General features: G+C 40.1%; 1 protein-coding gene across 2 annotated transcripts in view; it reads right to left on the reverse strand.

The window, feature by feature from the left end:
- Window positions 1–18,444, reverse strand: part of Kcnip4 (potassium voltage-gated channel interacting protein 4) — a 901,081-nt gene that overhangs the window by 177,302 nt on the left and 705,335 nt on the right. The window lies entirely within an intron of this gene.

An 18,444-nucleotide genomic window follows, 5' to 3' on the forward strand; every position in this document is an offset into this window, starting at 1 on the left:
TGAGACTGGAGGCGGTGTCCGCGGTGGAGCAAGGCACCCTCCCAGGAAACTTGCCCAAGCCTTCCACAGCCTGATGACCAGAGCCGGCTGGCTGGGCAGGGCTGCCCTGCGCCAGCCAGCAGCTCGCTCGCTGTCCTTTTATTTTAGTTTATTTTTTTTCTAGCAGCTGCTCTCTCCTCCCAGAGCCTCCTCTGGGAGATAGCTCAGCCTGCTAGCTCTCTGAATGCTAAGGGGTAAAAAAAAAAGAAAGAATCCGTTCTAATTGCAGGTGCTTAGACTCCCTTTTAGAAAGCCCCTGGTGACATCCCTGGGACAGTTAATTTTGGAGGTGGGGGGTAGAATAGGAGGAGGGAGAAAGCAAGAAGAAAATGATTCAGTGACTGTGTCAGACAAGTGCTTCCCAGGGCTCCTGACAACTCCTCAACTCCAATGTGCCATTCTAGCGCCCGCAGAGTCCAGGGCATTCATTCCTGAGGGACTGAGTCCTTGTTTTTACAAACATGGATGCAAGGCAGGTGAGGTGGGTGGAACCAACGCTTTTTAAAGTGATGTTCAGAAATACCCTCCCGTGTGTGCTGGACCAATCGTTGTCCAGTCTCTTACAAACCCAGCCTCTTTCAGTTTCACTGACAAACAAACAACAACAACAACTTTTGATGACAAACCTGAGACTTTTTTGGCTCAGCACACTCGCTTGTGAAGAGTCAGGTTCGGCAGGCATCAGGGTCTGTTTTGTTAATCAAACAAGACCCTCAAATGATTCCCATTGAACCAGGAAGCCTGGATTGCACTAGTTTCAAGGATGGCATCAGGTATCCTATTCCAGAAGATTCCAGGCAACAAGGCAGCCTGTGGGAAATTTCAGGGACTCTGTGCCTGACTCGGTATTCACTATACTGGTCTTCTCAGACTCTGTTGACTCACTGCTCAACAATGCCAGGAAGAGAATTATCGGATGGACTATACACTTGCCACTCACTGCCAAGCATGAGGGCTTTCAAGCCATGTGTCAGACCTCCCACAGGGGAGCTTCTTCAGGTCCGATTTCTTCTCTGCTATGTGACTTCTGCAAGGCACTTACCCTTTCTGAAAACCCTTCCCATTCAGTGACTCCCATAGTGTAATACAGCATTGAAAGCTCTCCATTGATAAGGAGCTGGAATTGTGGGAATTAAATGTCCCCAGAATAGCAGTTCATATTTGCAGAGCATTTATGATGTGTTTATTAATATTACTGACCAACAACCAACTCATCCTTACAGCCCTGTATGATATTCTGATCATCTTTATTTCTTAGGCAAGGAAACAGACCCATAGAGAAGTTTCTTTTTCTTTTTTTTGGGTCTGGTTGTGGGGCCTGAACTCTGGGCCTGGGCCTCAGCTCTTCAGCTCAAGGCTAGCGCTCTATCACTTGAGCCACAGTGCCACTTCCGGCTTTTTTCCTTTCTGTTTATGTGGTGCTGGAGAATCGAACCCAGGGCCTCATGCATGGAAGGCAAGCGCTCTACCACTGAGCCACCTTCCCAGCCCGATAGAGAAGTTACTTGCCATGCTATAGGCATCGTATCTAGAAGGCAATAAATAGGCTGTTTAGTTATTGACACACATTTGTGAAGCTGAGGTAATGAAGTATAAATGTTACTTAAATAATAAAATAATGAACAGTTGTCTAATACTCCCCTTTGGGGGATTGCAATTTAACAGGGAGGAATGAAGGCAAAGAGTGGAACGTAACCAAGAGTGTAGCAGCAGCTTGTGGAGTAGATGCCTTTGTCAGACTCAGTAGGAGGACAAGAGAGGACTTCAACTCCCCTTGGGAAGAGGGGTGGCGTCAACAGTAGTGGTGGAGGGCCTTACCGTTACTAGAAGCAGTCTGTCCCACTTATGCTTGGGACAGAAAGACCTGAGTTAAGTCTGGCTTTGTGCCTCGTTGGCTGCATGACCTTTGGAAGCTGCTCCATTTCTGAGTCTCCGTTTTCTCCGTTTAAATTGAGAATGTCGCTGGTTCTTTTTCACAGCTAATTGAAGAAGTAACTGAGACTAAGTGATAAAACCCAGTCCCGGGTGATGCTGCTCAGCTGTGGACTAAAGGAATTCTGATGGAAGAGCAAATTCTTTAGAGGCTCCGGAGGGATTCCTCAGATGAAGTGAGTGTCTCTGTCCCCTACCCTGCACCTGCCTTATGCCCCAGAGACTTGCTTCTCCTCTGTGTACCAGGAGGACATTTTGGCCACCATAATGGTGTCTTGAAGTTTGAATAATATGTTTATGAGAGAAACCTTTTCATCTATTTGCCCACCCACTATCTATCCTCATATTTTATTTTTCAGTTGTGCTAGCAAGTCAGCAAAGGTAATGCTGGCCTTAGTAGATGATAGGGAAAGAAACGTTTAAGGAACTCTGTTTGAAATTTCCACTACAGTTAGCTATAAGATGACACGACTTAAAAAAAAATGACATGAAAGTTAATTAGGTCAAATCCAATGTCATTATGTCTTTTAAATCTACATAATACCTGATGACACTTGAAAATAACTAAAATACAGAGAAGTTACGTGACCCCATCAAAGACACAACAGTTAGAAAATCCAGACCGGATCATAGTCACAACAGTTTAGAAAATTCAGAAGTCTCATTTGTATTTTCTGGTCCCAAAATTCAGTTTTTCCCCTTTTACATCCCCAGTAGAATTCATCAAAATATTTGTTATTTGATCTCTTGACTACTAATTAGGCAAATATTTAAAAACTGCATCCATGTTCCTGGACTGGAACTTGCATTGTCCCTGAAGTTCATGTATGTACCCATCGATGGAATGAGATCCATTCTAGAAAGGCTTTCTCTAAAGGCAATGAAAGTTGCCTTTCTTCCTTGGTTTTCTGAGCTCCTTGTGTAGCTGCAGGATCTCCTGGCCCTCAAAGAGATCAGTAATTCTTCTACTTGATACTCTCAACCCCATTATTTTACATAGTAGCGACATGCCACTAAGTTTCATATTTTATCTGAGAAATCTAGGGAGGCAAGAAACATCTGCAAGGGATATACATGGCTGTTTATTATGAAATATAATAAATCCAACTGATAAACCTTCTTTGGTATTAACCTGCAAGAAACTGGAGGGTTCTATTGAAGAGAAAAGCCACATTGAGTCAGAAGAAGAGTTGTGACTTTCTTCCCCAGAGAGAATGGGCTCATAGGAAGATGGCACTCACAAAAGCCAACAGCTATTGGAATGGCCACAACATCAGGACTGGACAGATCAAGTATATTTTCTCAAGATCCTTCTGTCAAAATATTCCAACATTGTCACTATGTGCCTCTCTTTTATTTGTGTTGGGCATGCGTGCACACACAGGAATCACATGGATTATTCCTCTTATTTGACTGCTAGAAGAGGTGAGACCTGTGTGCTTAGAGCAACACACATTCTCCAGCAGTGCTGAGTGAAGCACAAAGTAGATGTTTAGAGCATGCTCACTCAGATGGCCAGACGGGGGCCTTGATACATCTACTTCCTACACATGAGGCCTCTGAAGTCACCAAAGCATTGCTAGGCCTTTGGACTATTTCTAGAGAGACTTTTCTACACTGAAGAGTTAAGTGATCTATAGCATAATTAGCATAGAATTAAGGAGGGACTATGTATTGCAGAAAAATAAAAATACTTTCAGTTAGAAGATAAGAACATTTCCACAAAAGAGATATGTAAATTATCCATGAAGTCCAGGAATAAATATGCCAGGTGTCTGTGTTACTATTTGTGAATACCAACTATTGTTATCTGTTGTGAGTGCTGTTTTCCCAAACCAGAAACACTGGTGCACACCCATTATGAACTAGCACCCAGTGAATGTGAAAGCCATTTCTGAATCTTTGGCAAAAGGGACTAAGTTATATTTTTTAAATAATCCAAGCAGAGGAATATCTATCTGCTCGAGCTCCAAATGCAAAAGCTAGAGCTATAGAATAGAAGTCTCTCTTTTTATAGACCTTCTATGTTTTCCAGAGCTCATAGTAGATCCCTACGGCAGCTGATCTGTCTGTGATTGTTTATGTTCTGTCATTGTACCACATGTCTCTGATAATGGAATTGGTTTGTATTAGCTTCCTATGGCTGCTCTAACACATTATTACAAACTCGACAGCACAAAGCAACACAAATTCTCCATCTTAAAGTTCTGCAAATCAGATCTAGTAAGTTTCACTCATTACAACATATCCTTTGCCATATAACCTAGTGCTGCCATCAGTTTTCAAAAGTAAGATGTAGTATCAAAGGGGAATTGTTCTGCCTTCCATACAGTTGTAATACATTCTTAAATAAAATGTACTAAGCTGAAACTCACACTAGTGGACACTGTTTTTAGTAGAAGCAAGCCTATTGTGGTAAGCGTGCATGAACGTGGGCATGTATATATACAGGAAAAAAATATCTTTTCTTTGAAAAGGAAAGGAGAGCTTTAAGTAGCATTTCTATCAATAAACTTCCAGTATTCCAAGAGTAAGGGCCCTGAGGAACTCATACTTAAAAATATTAAAGAGAAACACTAACCAATTTAGAAGGAGTACTCTGATGAGTCGACAGAGGGACAATCTTTGACTTTAGTTGTGAGAAACAATCAGGGACAAGCCCGAACTATGAATTGCAGGAAAGACCCTGGACTTGCTTAAGCAGGATAATGTCTCCTTTTACCATTTACAGCAGGATCACAAAAGATAATAGAGTCATAGACACTTAATTGGAGAAAGGGTGCTCCCAGAAGACACCCTAATTAACTGGCTCAGACATCCGAGCACTGATAAAACCAGAAATGAACCAAGCTCTCCTGAGGTTTTTCAGATCCAGTTAAACAGTATACAGGGCTCTGAACATGGCAAAGTCATAAGAAGTGAACCTTCACAAAGCCCTTCCTCAGCGGGAACGGAGCTGTGACACGTGAATGATCGCAGTCTGAGATGATCCATCACAGATTTTCCCAAGCTGCCTTTGAAAGGACTCATGGCATCCATGGCTGAGTTTAAAACCAACTCTATCATTTCCCATACATCTTTATTTCTTGATCACTTTGGTCTTAATTTTATCTGTCCTTTATTTTGTTTGCTTATTCTTTACAAGAACCCCTTTTAAAAATGTGAAAATGGAGGCCATGAAGGTTTCCTTTAGCCAATCAGAAACCACAGCAAGATCAAGTTTCATAAAACAGGTATCCTGGCTTCCTCTCCCAATTTGCACTCCTTAATATATGCAGAGAGCTTTTGGTGCTGGGTTCCTGGTGCTTTATAAAGTGAGCAAATGGAAGTATCTACTTCTATGCATGGATTAGCACAGAGAGCATTCAGGGCAGGTCAGAGCACATAGAAGTCCTCTGCTTGTAAGAGTACTGATGTTTTTAAACGCTGGCTACAGGGCTTTACACTCTTGGCTTGTTTGGTCTAAACTGGCACTCATGGCTAGCATAAGACTTTCTATAAGACTAGTAAGTGGTAGAGAAAGTCTGAAACCCAATGCTGCCAGGATCAGTTCAGGCCAATTTTAGCTGCCCTGTGCCCTACCCCAATGTGTTGACTCAACAAAGATCATTCCTATCAATGATGTTTGTGCTTGGGAATCTCTCTGTGCACAAAGGCACAGCTGGCTCCTCTGTAGATTGCCACCTTCCTCAGCTCTCACTTCTGGGCTCAAGGCTCTGTTCAGGTTAGTCCTTTCTGATTCCCCCCATTGGAAATATTTTCTCCACCTAATCGAGTCATTATTTTTTTCACAGCATGCATGACTGTCCCTGAACCTATCCCTATGTTTATTACTAAGTTCATTTTCCTGCTCTTCCTATTTGTATGCATGCAGACCTCTGGCTCATCACACCATTTCTAGCACTTAGAATAGAGCTGAACAATGACAGGCTTTCCCTAACATTTGCCAAATTAATGTATTACAAAAGATAAGGTCCTTCTCCTGCAGGTATTCCAAATGAGTTACATCAGCAATGTCAGAGTCAGAGATTAGAATATTAGCTCATTTTTATAGGACAGTCGGGTTCAAGAGAGACTCTTCAGGTGGGTGTGGTAGTACATAGTTGTAATCTCAGCACTTGGATGATTGAGATAGAAAAATAAAAAAATTCAAGGCCAGTCGGGTTCAAGAGAGACTCTTCAGGTGGGTGTGGTAGTACATAGTTGTAATCTCAGCACTTGGATGATTGAGATAGAAAAATAAAAAAATTCAAGGCCAGCCTATTCTAGTGAGTCTGGGTCTCAAAAAAAAAGAAAGAAAGAAAAAGAAAAAAGGCAGTATGTTCACAAATAAAATAAAATTAAATTAAAAAAAAAGGAGTTACCATTCAACAGATCAGTTTATAAGAGAAAAAAAAAAGAAAAAGAAAAAAGGAAAGAGAAAAGGAAAGAAAAATAGAAAAGAAAGAGAAAAAAGAAACCATCAAACTGGGAGGTCAGTTAAGAAGAAGTCTTAAATGCCTATAAGAGAGTTACTTGATGAAGATAAAAAGGAGACATTCTGAGCAGATAACCGATAAAGACAATCTTAGAGTACCCTATATGCTTCCTCTACTAAAATAAAAACAATAGCATGTAAAAGAATCCAGAGACAGACAAGCAGTAGGTTGGTTAGCACAGTCTAAGCAGGGGGTCACGTCAAGTAGGCAGAAAGGCCTGGGGAACCAGGGAAGATTCAGAGATGACCTTGGTAGGACATAGCAGCATCAAAGTCACAACAAATCAAAGAAGACCTAAACTGATCATCTTTGCAGCATTCGCTCAGCCTAATGAAAGAATTTAAAGGCAGTGGAAAGGTGTTGAGAATGAACTTTACAACTTGGGGAAGGGACAGGAGAGGAGGGGAGGGAGGGGTTGGGGAGGTGGAGAGGGAAGGGATGGTAGGGGAAAAACAAAAGAGTGGATAACAATGCTCCATAGGAAATGTACTCATTACCCTACTCATGTAACTGTAACCCCTCTGAACAGTATCTTTACAATAAAAGAAATTAAAAAAGAAAAAATAAAAGAAGTTGAGAGAACACATGTTCTTGGAAAACTGAGCACACAAGATGTAGGGAGGGACAGACCCAAGGAAGTTTTGACTGACAGCAGCAGGGTTCTGACATCTGCTTGAGAGGGGTCCTTTAGCATACTCACGTCTAACCATGCACAGACTCACCTCCAAGCCTCTCACATCACATCGGAGGGCACAGCTTGGCTCACAGTGATTCGGAGGAACACCATCGCATCAATCCATTGCTGATTCTAGGAAGCAGGTCGCCTGGTGCCGCAGGGCCCTGCCATCTGTTCCTGTGATCTAGGGTCTTCTGGGGGAAAGCAAACACTTGAAGGACCACATTGCCACCTTGTTACTCACTATAAAACTGGAAATCAGGGAGCTAGGAAGGTGGCTTAGTGGTAGTATATGTGCCTAGTATGCATGAATCGCTGGGTTCGATTCCTCCGTACCACATAAACAGAAAATGCCAGATGTGGTGCTGTGGCTCAATGTGATAGACCACTAGCCTTGAGCAAAAGAACCTCAGGATCAGTGCCTAGGACCTGAATTCAAGCCAGTGTACAATGGTAAATCAATCAAATCAAATCAATCAATCAATCAATCCCTGGAAATCAGGATATACAGGGATATGAAGGTGGTTGAACTTCCAATGAAACTATATTTAAGGAAGCAGAAGGGAATCTAAGCTGAGATAATGGAATGATTTAAAATGTGGAGTAACACTGTGGTTAGAACAAGTGATAAAGGTCTGGGCTGAGTTTTAAACCATTTTTCCTACACTCCTTTACGGTGTAGAGACGGTAGTGGAAGTGACAAAACACAATGCAGTATTCTGGGAAGAGAGGTACAGAAGGACACATGGGCACATAATTGACTTTCAAGAAGCAAGATGTTCGATGTGTGGCCAAGCATTAGTGGACAGAGAGCTAAAGATACCTTAGAAAGCGACATTTTGTGGGAACCAAGAGAGAAAAGGAGATGAAAAGAAGGAATGGACCATTGTGTTAAATGTAGAAATCCTACGCTTCTTAATGTTAAAGTGTGTTCTAGGACCAAACATCTTTAAGCAGGTGTGTGTATGGGAGCATTTGTACATGTGCAGAGCTTGGAAGTTCAGGGTGGAAGAGATTTTTTTTTCTAATGTAAGAAGCAATCTCCAATAAAATCCTAGGTCCACATTAACTCCCATAAGACAATGACTGGGTTTTATGTTATTTTGACTTGGTTAAAAGAATAGATAAGAATCCTATCTTCAATTTGGGTCTGCTGAAGAAATCTTCAAGTCTGAAATAGAGGAGAGCTAAAAGTTTAATCTGTATCTCATTTGTTCTAATATTCTGACTTCCCTCATCTCTTTATCAGGCTTGTGGATATGAGCAAGCTTAATCCCTTTCTGCAAAGAAATAATCCACAGAGGATGACTCCATACCTTCACACAGGTGAGACAATGTGTGTCACCGCAACATTAAATGCTTAGACTTTGTTGGCAACTCAAGGCAAATTAACACAACTTATCGAGGGCAGGCAGTCCTTGCTCAATATCAACAGTTGCCAGGGACATGACACTGAACTTGTGAGACAGTTGTCAACATATTGGAGCCTACAGTGCAGGCAGACAAATGAAGACTGCAGGGAAAGTTTCTGGTATGTACCAGAATCCCATCAGATGTGGCAAAACAGACTTTCATCTAGACAAAGGCTTCACTTCAGCTCAGATCTTAAGGAAAAGAAAGGTCAAGCTATTGATGGAGAAAATATATTATTAGTACAGAAAATCAGTAGGCAACACAACTAAAAATGAGAGATGGAATTAGACATGGTAGATTTGTCTGGATAGAAAGAACAGCGTAGATGGGTTAAACAGGAATTCATTAGGATTCAAGGTACAGGGCTGTGATGGTAAGAAGATCATTAACACTTTTCTAATCCATTAAAGGAATTTGCTTTTCTCTCTTTGGAACTCTGGGGAACCACAGTATAGTTGTAAGCCGAGGGAGAACATCAATACTTGTGTACTTTAGAAAAGTCAATAGGATTGTTACATGAAGAAATGTTTGGGAATGAGGAATGAAGGTGGCAAATCTAAAGGTTAATGGGTGGATTAAGATGCTGTTCCAGAAATCCAAGTAGGAAAGAAGTTGGGATGTGTCTGACACATGTCTGTGAGTGACTCAATGTAATGGAACCTATAGACAAGAGAAACCAATTAACCTTGAAAGATAGAGATGGAAAGTCCATGATGACACGGGAGTCCCTCTCCAAAATTCTAGCATCTGTACTGGAAAGTGAAGAGCTTATTTGAAAAGCTAATTATAGTAGGACCTCCCCCCCCCCCCCCCCACCCACAGTGATGTGTATAGATTTGCAGCAAGAAGGAAGGAAGGCCTACATTATCACATCTGGGAATTTGCTAGTATGGGAAATTTATTTCTTTCAGAATTATTTGGAACATCCTGTCATTAAAAGATAGTGCGAGGAGAATTGAGTAAGTGAAATGTGGACACTTGCTATGAATATCAGAAGTGAAATGCTCTTACTGTATTGAATAGACTCTTTTTACCTCCACTTGTCTCACTATGGTGAATTCCCTAGGCTGACAATCACCAGAGATCCCAGGTAAAAGGCTGCAGCTCTAACACAAGCCATTAGCAAACCCAGTGGGCCAGTTTTCACTACTTTGTTGCTATTGCTTAGACCAGTGCCATATTGCTCTCTTTTGTAGCTGCTGTGTAAATCATATCTCTCTTTTTGCTCTTACTTCTACCCATTCTGCCCTATAGAAAGAAATTACAGAGTAAACATTTTTTAAAACATGGGTTGAATCATGGAACCCCTCTACTCCAAGTTCTCCAATAGATCTCAACTTTTTATTAAAAAACCAAAAGATAAAAAGAAATTTAAATTATCTTTTGTTGATATGGAAATGTGAACCCAAGGCTTTGTGCTTGCTATGCAGCTGCTCTACCACTTAAGATACATCCCTAACTCTTTTTACTCTGATTATTTTTTATTTTTTAATTTTTTAATGTTTTTATTGGAAAAATACAGTACAGAGGGGTTAAAGTTACACGAACAAGGTAATGAGTACATTTACTATCAAACATTTTTGCTTCCTCCTTTGTTTTCCCCCTACTATCCCTTCCCTCCCACCACAACTACACTCCTCCCCTCATCCCTCCACCCTGGCCTAAATTGTAAAGTTCATTTTTCAACTTAGTGTCTTGTACATCTCATTGTTGCAATGGGTCCACCTGTATCCCTATTTAAACATTTTATTTTCTCCCCTTCCCTCCCCAAATTACCAGCACAACTATGTTTATTGTAGTATTATTTACCATTGCTAAGATATGGAACCAACCCAGATGCCCCTCAGTAGATGAATGGATCAAGAAAATGTGATATATATACACAATGGAATTCTATGCCTCCATCAGAAAGAATGACATTGTCCCATTTGTTAGGAAATGGAAAGACTTGGAAAAAATTGTATTAAGTGAGGTAAGCCATACCCAAAGAAACATAGTCCCATGTTTTCCCTTATTTGCAATAACTAGCATATGTCTGGAACAAGCAGAAAAGGTCAAAAGCTATGTACATATGACCAGATAAGATGAAGTTAAGCGAAATGAATCCCAAGTTAGGGACACATTTTTTTTTCTTTCTTGCTATTGTTTCTAATGTATTTGTAAGGTACTCTGTTTATTTTTAAGATAAGGAAGGTCTTTCATTTCTTTAAACAGGTCTGGACCATGATCCTTCTATTTTATACTTCTTTCCAGAGCTGGGATTACAGTCATATATCACTATGCCCAGGTTTTCTCCACTGAGATGGAGTCTTGTGAATTTTTTTGGCCTAGGCTGGCCTGAAACCACAATCCTTTCGATCTTGACTTTGTGAAGAGCAAGGATTACAGATGTGAGTCACAGATACCCGCCGACTTTTATCATAACTATGGGATCACGTATCTCTCTCTGTTTCCCTTACTCATTCCAGTCACACTGCTTTCTTCAATGCAGCTCCTTAATTCTACTGGACCCATTGCTATCTGAGGACCTTTGCTCTTATAATTCCTCTGCCTCAACCTTATGAGGCTGTTAGGTGCTTACCCAAAACTACAGTCTTCCACTTCCAATTCTTCCTCATTTCTCCCTAAACCTTTCATATATCGTAGCCATTATTGTTGTAATGTAAACTATGTATCTCTATATCCATTCCTTTCCTCTCAGTTCACTCTACGCTGCCATTAGGCTGTTTCAGCAGCCCCATTCAGAGTTTCAATGTGGAAGAGACCCCTGACATGAAGATGGTGTTTGATTATGAATTGATCAACATTGCCAAAATAGCCACAGAAGGCCAAAGTCACTTTTATAAGCATACATGGTTTCTTTCCCCTAATTAACATAAAGGGAGGTAATACATAACTCTTCTGTATTCTATTTTTATTTTTTATTTGTTTTGTTGGTTGTGGGGCTTGAACTCTGGGCTTGGATGTTGTCCCTCAGCTCTTCAGCTCAAGGCGAACACTCTACCACTTGAGCCACAGTGCCACTTCTGGTTTTCTGGTGGTTTATTGGAGATAAGAGTTTCACAGACTTTCTTGCTCAGGCTGGCTTTGAACCGCGATACTCAGAGCTCAGCCTCCTGAGTAGCTAGGATTATGGGCATGAGCCACCGGTGCCCGACTATCTTAGTATTCTATATTGAAATGCAAATGAATAAAAAAATTCCAGGTTTCCTCTAGGAGAAAATAGGATCAAATTTGCTTTAGAATTTCTTATAGGAAAACTAAACGTATAGTCAGGAAGTCAAAAAGGTTGGAGTGCTTGGCCTAGCAAGAGGAGCTCACACCAGTGATCCTAGCTATTTGGGAGACTAAAAAAGATGGGACAGAACATGGTTCAAGGCCAGTACAGACAGAAATGTTTGCAAAAATCCAACCTCAATACAATAAGCATATATCTGTCATCCCAGGAATAGTGGAAAACCAAATATATATATATATGTAATATATATATATATATATGTAATATATATATATAAGGATCATAATCTATGAGTATGCAAAACTTACATCAAGATAACCATCACAAATGTGTGTGTGTGTGTGTGTGTGTGTGTGGTTTAGCCACAGAGTACTCTCCTAGCAAGCTCAAGAGGTCTTAAAGTCAAACTTCTGAACAAATAAACAAATACAGACTGTAAGAATAATATCTCTGAAAATATCAGGTGGTAAATCGGGGAGCACCCTCCAGTTGTTAAGTAGATTTCAGATGTGAGCTAGGCACAGTTGAATTGCTTTGCATAATTGAGCTAGGTGAGATCCTTTCAGGTGCTCTGCTTAAAAGCATCCCTACAGCTTCCTATCTTCTTGGTGATCCTGATTCTCTGTCTGGAAAAGCAATGAAATGCTGTAAACAAATAGGAGCCTAAGAAGAATGGGTTGTCCTTAGGAAATGACAGCAGTAATTTAATAGCTGTCATTGCTCAAGATGGGATGGCAGAGCCCTCACACACACACCCTGTTGCCAGGAGTCTGTGCAGTGTGTGTTATCTGCACTTAGCAGAAAAAGAAACAGAGAAGTCTTTTTTTTTCCACACAAAATGTGTGTTGCTAGGGTCCAATCTAATCTGACTACAGGAAACATTGTTTTTTTTTTCCCCTCCAGAAATTGTTGCTTATTTGTTTTCTGTGCTTTCTTTTTCTTCTTTAAAAAAGATATTTTTCCTTAGAAATAATTTTAGAAATGATCCTTTGTCACACATACTAATAAAATGTTATTGTTATGACTCTAGAAATCTGAGCAGGGAACCCTAACGTTCACTTAACAAATGAATTTGGGGGAAAGCAGCAGTTTCCTTCATAGAGGAGATAAATAGATGGAAATGTTAGATTCCTCAAACTCATTTAGTGTTGTGTCTCTACAGACAAGTGTTTGATTGTGCTATATTTTCTCTCTCTATGGAAGGAAGTACCAGGGCAGCATGATTTCCCATTGCACAAAGAAAACAATGAGCTCCACTGCTAATTTTCTATCTCCAATATTGCAGATTTCAAGTTATATTCCATAATCTCCAAATAAGAAAAACAATACAATAGCTCAAACAAACTATAGTTTATACATCATACATTTGGGAGTATGTTCTTCTGAAATCTAACACCTCCATCTAAGATTTGAATGGTAAGAGACGGCCAAAGGGAAATAGTATACACTCCAACATTGGCAATACTGAGCCCCATACAAAACCTGGAAGGGCATAATTGAGATTTATTGTCTCATCTTTCTCTCTTGGTCACTTCCCAAGAGTTAAGTATTCAACAAAGCTGAGAAATCACCTTGGCCAATTCAGAGCAAGCTTGTCTATAGAAATATTATTCAAAATGCAGAATCGGGAATGTTCAATGCGAGTTCTGGGCCATTCTGGAATATTCTGAGGTCAATGTAGAATTCTCTTGTGAGGCAAGCTAAAATTTGAGAAGTAGAATGGAAAGGGAGGGGATTACACTCATCTAAAACAATGAACTCAAGTCCTAAGTATATTAATTGATGATGAATTATTTAGTGAGAAATCATTGGACCTCTATGGCTTTCAAGTCCCTCATTTGTGAAAGAAAGCAATTAATCTTACTTATCTCAGGATTGCTGATCAAACAGGCCTCAGAGTATCTCATTTATTTCACATTCGTTTTACTGGTCTAAATGTTAACTTCATTATAAAAGATCTGGCTCTCTTTATTCGACTGTTCTTTTTTTTTTGGGGGGGGGCGTCTAGCTAGCTGGGGCGAAAGAGCACGTTGCTGTGTTCCAAAATGTTCCACTGATAATAATTAGTGGCATAGCAGCCAATTAGGGAATTTTGGACTGTAGAACTCGCAGATGGCAGGATGAGCTGATAAACTCAAATGTGCCTGACAAAGAAATGGGGGCAGGAGTCCACAAAAGCACAAGAATGAGGAGATTAAGAGACACACACTAAACGTGGTGCCACCGCCTTACGGAAAACAAAAAGGCAATCCACCAATCAGAAAGCTATCTTCACGGCCTCCAGTTGTCCAGCTTTAATCCCAGGTCAAGCTCTGTAATGAAGAAGACAGAGCAAAGAGGGCTGGGATGAACTAAGACTCCATCCTCTGGCTTGCCTATCACATGTGTTCATTTTCTCTGTTATATTTCTTTTCTAATAATTTTTCCTATCACCTTCACTTATGTTCCCACCTTACCTGAACGCTTCCCCTGCCAAACACAAGTACCAAAATCCATGTAGCTATGCCAGATTTCTGGTGACGTAATTTTGGTTCATTGATCTGGAAGCTCAAGATTAACTATGCTTTTCTCCTTCCTGGACGTATGGAATGTTATACTATTTAATATATGTTTGACCTACTTATGTCTTCTAATGTACTGGCTGAGAAAACTTAGAGAAGTTAGATAAATTCCTCAAGGTCACACAGATAATAAATGAAAGTGTTACAATTTCAATCCAGGTCTAATTTAAAAATCAGTGCTCCTTCCTGTGCACTGAGAAGAAAAACAAAACAAAACACAACACAACCCAGTGAAATCCACAAGGTGGGGCTAGGCAGACCTCATTTCTAATGGGTGGCATGTTTCCTTTAAGGCTATAAAGCAATTACTCTGAATACATTTAACATATATATTGATTTCATATAAAAGCCACTTTACCTAAGAGTGATCAATAAACAACCAGGCTTGTAGTTGTACTACACTGCTGATTTATTGACAGCTCTGAAATGTGTTGCTCCTGATGAAAATGTGCAGACAATGGAAACTCTGGAGAACTTTGGAAAGCATTTTCCTTAAGCGAATCATTGTGGGCAAAAGGGAACTTGGAGCAGGGGAGTAATATTTTCCTTCCAAGGGCACACAGCTGTGAAGTGGAAGGAATGATGACCACCTGGTAGCTTATGGCCTGTCTCAATGCTTGCTGCTGCTGTTAACATGTTCCTACATAAACTGGATGGTCCGTCTTCACTTACCTGTGCATCTGCCTCCAAGGGAGATGTCATATTCCAGAGTCTTTAATGAAAATCAAGGATTAGTGAAACCAATAATGCTCACAATTTAGGCCATTGGCAAGTAACTAAGCAAAGACATAGGGTTCGCAGGGACTATTAGAAATGAGGCAGGAGAATTGCAGAGAGACTCAGTGAGGTAGGGCTGAATATGCCCTTCTCATTCATTTGAAAGGCGTAGAGAGTTACTGAGTAATCTGTGTAGTAGAATGACACAATCAGATTTGCATCTTGCTTCTCTCTGCCTACAGTGTGGCTGTAAGGAGTGAAGAAAGAAGGAAGTGGGGAGAGATGCAGCTTCCAAGAATAAAGATGATGACACTGGTTGGGTTTATAATGCTCAAGACAACAGAAGATCAAGCCTGGGCATTATTCAATTAGCAATAAAATAGAGCTGAAAAAAATTCAGGACTGGGTCTCATGACCCCAGCTACTAGGGTGACAGAGTTTGGGAGGATCCTAGTTAGAGGCCAATCCAAGCAAAAAGTTAGCGAGCTCTGCCTGTGGTGCCAGTGTAGTGGGAAAATATATGTAGGAAATTTGAAGTCATAAGCCAGCCCTGAGGAAAATCATGAGAGCCAACCATAAAATTAGCAAACAAATAAAGTGAAATTGGCTCAGGGTGTTGCTCAACTGGACAGCATCCACACAGTAGGAACAAAGCCCTGAATTCAAACATCAGTTGTGACCAAATAAATATGAAGGATTTATAAGATCTTTTTGAGAAGTATACTCACTGAGATTCGTTGTTTGGATAAGGGAGAAAGGGGAGATATTTGTAGCCTAGGTAACTGATGGGAGACAAAGAAGGAATATACTTGACCATATATATATATATATATATATATATATACCTATAGATACAGATATAGATAGTAAACTGACTATGGGGGTCATGGACAGACAGTCTACTCAGAGACTGTCTAAACCATCTGAATGTAAAGACTCTTGGGTCTTACAGGTGAAGGGTCAAGGGTCGAGTCTTAAAGGAACCCACAACAATTACAGTGACCAGAGAAATAAAAAGCTACAAAGGAAAGGGAATGCATGTGTCAAATAACCCCCCTCTCAAATTCATATTTAGTGGCTAATAAATACTTAGTTCTATACTCATATAACCTGGAAACTAATTTCATTTTTTGAACTGTAAGCCAGGATGAAAGAACAACAAGGATGGAAATTCAATCTCATGGTGCAGAATTAAAAGTGGGTGTTTCTGTTTCCAGGGATTAAATGATGCTACAGGGCAGGAGGATGTAGATGGTGGAGTGGTTTAAGCACAGTATACATAGACAACATTTTAAAGGGCAAACAGAGAAGAGGAGACTGGATATGAGATCATTGAAGGGACATTTCTGAAAATAAGAATGATCACAATATGATTTGGCTCTGACTTGGAGATACTTTGTTCACTCATAAAAAGTATAAATATATTCATGTTGAGCATGGTGCTATGGTGGAAATTAATGCTATACCACCGTGTGAAGTTCCTTGTAAAACGCTAGGAGTTCCCAGATTGGAATGTTAACTGCGGATCAGATGTCTGCAAAGACTTAATGAGCTTTTCAAGGCACCCGCTAGTGACATGGAGCGTCTGAGCGTCAAAGGAGACACTGGCCACAAGCGTCCTGTGATTTGACATTGCTTTAAAGTAACCAGCACAACCTGCTTTTTGTCAACATAGATGTGATATAGATAAAACTATATCAAGTAATCCTTGGATCTTTCCCATTTTGTCCCCAGATATCGACATGTTTATTGAATTAATATCAAACAGACTACATAGAAGGCCTTGTATCAACTCTGACTATATAATGTACAAATAATTGAGAGCATATGTACTTCAAATTTATTAAACTTATTTGAAACAGTATCTACCTATTTATATCTATCCATGTTATCTATCATCTCTATCTGTCTGTCTATGTATACAATTTATCTGAGGGCTCAAATCAAATAGACTTCCAAATAATGGTACTAGTTGGATATATTTCATTATGAAATTGGTTTGACACACTTTACTTGAAAGTGAAGTAATCAAATTTGAGGGAGTTGGTATCTAGCATACTTGCCTGTCTGGAATACAGATTAATTTTGTATGAAAGAATAGGCCCTTATCTCCCATCCCATTGTCTTTAATCACATCAGCATCATCCACACCTTTGCTGCTCTAGGGAAGGGCTGTTCAAATCAAATATCTTGACTCTGTGACATACGCCGGATCTCCTAAGACTTTATTTTTGTTGAAATTTGCATGAAATCTTTGGTTGAGTATAGTCTTTACCCTCTCCCAATTTCCATAAAATGATGCTAACTCTAAAATCACAATAGAGATTCCTTAGGAAATGGGAGACTGAGGCATAAAAAGGTTAGATTTCTCACCTAGATATATAAACTGGAATTAGTAGAATCAGAAATTAAACTAGGATTCATCTGACTTGGAAGCTGTTCAGGAGCAAATGTTTATTTGCCGTTTTCTCTGTTGACAGGGCACCATGTTAATTTGTGGTTCATTCCAAAAGACAAGCCAGAGGGATACTTGTTCTCAAGAGGCTTGATTTCCAGAGGAGGAGATTATCATTACAAACTAAACAAATGGGAGAGAAAATTTTCGATCTTCCTTCAGAATAATAAGGAAGACAAAATAGGTAAGGGATAGGGACAGATTACAGAGCTAGTTCTTGAAGTCATGTTCCAAGAAGTAACATTTGAATTTATTCAGTCTTTTAAAATGCAGGAATGGCTTGTACTGTGGGAAAGAAGAAGAGGAAATGCAAGGTCCTTAGATAGGAATGGACTTGCTCTTGCCTTTATGAGTAACACCCTGCCATTCCCCACAGTCAGGCTCATGTGTCTCCCTTCAAAGGCCAAAAAGTACAGCAGGGATATATCAAATGATAATTGGGACCCCTCAACAGCTGTAGCATAGATGGGTTCAAAATTCTACTGAAGCTTGAAATACTGATGTACATATAATCAGAGATCTCGGGAAAGGAGCCAGTTAAAAAGTTGTTGACCAGGGTCTAGAGGAGAATTGAGGATTTTTTCCTGGGATACGGGCAGCCATCATTGGTCATCTTTCCAGAAGACTCAGAAGGAAAATTCAGTACTCTTAAAGACCATGACCACTTCTACATCTCAGAAATCATCCAGAAAAGAAGCAACTGGAAAGAGTAATCCTAGGACTACCAGTTTACATGCCCCAGAACTTAGAGGGAGACATTTTGAAAACAAAGCAACAGAAAGAAATACATCAGTATGCAACCACACGATGAAGTCTAATGGAAAGATCTGAACATTATCGTGTGCTGAACATTCCTTAGCAATTATCTGGAAGCAAGCAATGGCGCCAAAAAGAGGCCCTGAATTCTCACAGTCCCTAGGGATGCTAAATGAGCA

This window comes from Dipodomys spectabilis, unplaced genomic scaffold (assembly GCF_019054845.1).
Source record: "Dipodomys spectabilis isolate Male_0828 unplaced genomic scaffold, ASM1905484v1 ptg000021l, whole genome shotgun sequence".
Classification (NCBI taxonomy): Eukaryota; Metazoa; Chordata; class Mammalia; order Rodentia; family Heteromyidae; genus Dipodomys; species Dipodomys spectabilis.